General features: G+C 52.0%; 1 pseudogene; it reads right to left on the reverse strand.

The window, feature by feature from the left end:
• LOC128308681 (uncharacterized) overlaps positions 1–2500 on the reverse strand; it is a 9495-nt pseudogene that overhangs the window by 2309 nt on the left and 4686 nt on the right.

Here is a 2500-nt window from a genome sequence, read left to right on the forward strand (position 1 = left end):
CATTCCATGGACAGAGGAGCTCCACTCCCGCTGCCATTGAAGGATCGAGGACTCTCGTTCGACATTTCTGACTAGTTCGTAGTCTTCTCCTGTCGCTAAACGCCGATAGTAGACTCGAGAGTCTTCATCTATCAGGATGTGCAGTGGCACCATGCACGCGACCACACAAGAGGCATCATGTGATGCAGTACGGAAGGCGCTGGACACACGATGTGCCAGGATCCGGTAGAATCGCCTTAGCCACTGTCGGCGACACTCGAACCTCAGAGCTCTGGCCCATACGGGAGCCGCGTAACGCACCACGGCCGTCACGGTAGCAGCAACGACTTTGCGCCGGCTACTCCGTGGACCACATCTGTTTGGCATCATCTGTGTCAGCATGTTCATGGTCCTCGTCGCTTTCTCAACCGCATACTGGATGTGTTGAGTGTACTCTAGGCGATCATCAATGATGAAGCCCAGGTACTTCAAACTGCGCGACGACTGAATCACATGATTCCCGATCCTGACAGATGAATGCTGCTGACTTCGATGCGAACTGACTAGGATGTATTCCGTCTTGGAGGGTGCTAGTTCTAATTGCACTGATTGCATCCATGTAATTATTGTGGCAATCGACTCCTCCACAGTCCGCTCGACGTCCCGAATCTTACTACCTTGCACCGTAAGTACAATGTCGTCGGCGAAACCAGTTAGTGTCGCCCCTGTTGGAAGAGGGAGCGACAGGACGCCATTGTACATTATGTTCCAAAGGGTCGGGCCCAGAACCGACCCTTGCGGTACACCCGCTGTTATTCTGCGCGATACTGTTCCCTCCCGGGTGTCGTAGGACAGCACACGTCCTTGGAAGTAATCCCCTATTAGATCATAGAGGTACTTAGGCACCTTAATTTCTCTTAGTGCTGCTGCTATGGCGAGCCAACTTGCATTATTGAATGCGTTCCTCACATCAAGCGTGATAATCGCACAATAGCGGTTGCTATATCGGTTCTTTGACCGTGCCTTTTCCGCTATGGCGACTACGCTGAGGATCGCATCCACCGTCGATCTACCCTTCCGGAAGCCAAACTGTCTATCCGACAGTGCCCCGGTAGATTCCACGTGCTGGTTAAGTCGGTTTAGGGCACATCTTTCTAAGCCCTTACCCGGCCCATCGATCAATAAAATTGGCCGACTCGATCCTAAGTCCTCGGGTGGCTTTCCCGGCTTAGGTATGAGGACCAACCTCTGTTGCTTCCATTGATCAGGGAATTTTCCCTCATCAAACGCTTTCTGATAAGCTTCTCTGAAGATCTCCGGGTAGGTCTTCATGGCTACAGCCAGCGCGACGTTAGGAATGCCGTCAGGCCCGGGCGCTTTCTTTGGCTGCAGTCTCTGAGCAATCTCAATTATCTCGCTAATGCTCACAGGGACCGGAGGCGTGGTGGTCTCCGGCTCGTAAGGTGGCCATTCAATTGGTGCGTGAGATGGAAAAAGGTGATCCACCATCAGTTTTAACCGCACCGGATCTCTCTCGACAGGGGTTTTGTTACCCCTCAAGATCCTCATAAGGATCTGGTACGCCGGACCAAACGGAACTAAGTCCGCCTGCTCCACTAGGCCTTGGAACAGACTGCGTTTGCTGTCCTTGATGGCCTTGTTAAGTTTGCGCCTAGCGATTTTATATTCGACCAAGCGCTGACGATAAAGAGGCGATTTGAAGGATCGCTGCGCTTGCCGACTCGCTCGTAGACAGGCCTTACGAAGGTCTCCAATTTCCTCCGTCCACCAGAAGGACTGGTTTCGCTTTCCCCTTATGGTATACGTTTTCCTTGGCATAACCGCTTCGCATGCACTGTTGAGTGCATCCATCAATGACACATCATCTAGCACGTCATGACGGTCTAGATAGAGGGCCAACGCCTCTTTGAAGATGTCGGCGTGAAAATATTTGATAGCGAACCCCATAGTGGCAATGGGGTTGTGGTGTCCAGTGGTCCCTGCGTAACCAATCTGATACACCAACGCACGATGATCACTTTGCATGTGCGTATCAAGCACTTTCCACCGTGCACTCTGCGCAAACTCTGTACTGACGATGGTAACGTCCACAAACGACGATTTGCTCGGAGTCTGGAATGTTGGTACTTGCCCGTCATTTAAGACGGCAACATCCAGACAAGCGAGCGCTGTGAGGAGCTGCTCACCTCGCCGCTTCTGGGGTTCTCCCCGTTTTCTCATGTCACTGCCCCAGCATGAAGACCATGCGTTGAAATCGCCTCCTATCACGATCTTCCTGGCTCCTGTCACAGACAGTACCAGGTTGTCCAAGAGCATAGCGAACTCCTCTTCCGACCAGCTGGGTGGGGCATAACAGCAACAGAATGTAATGTCGTCGATGACGACTGCCACCAAACCCTTGTGTGTTGTTGTTATCACACGCTGGACCGGATAACTTCCCGTTATTACGATAGCGGCAGATTGATCCGTACAATACGTGATGTTGTTATTGTGCGAGTAG

The sequence above is a fragment of the Anopheles moucheti genome, assembly GCF_943734755.1.
Source record: "Anopheles moucheti chromosome X unlocalized genomic scaffold, idAnoMoucSN_F20_07 X_unloc_5, whole genome shotgun sequence".
NCBI lineage: Eukaryota > Metazoa > Arthropoda > Insecta > Diptera > Culicidae > Anopheles > Anopheles moucheti.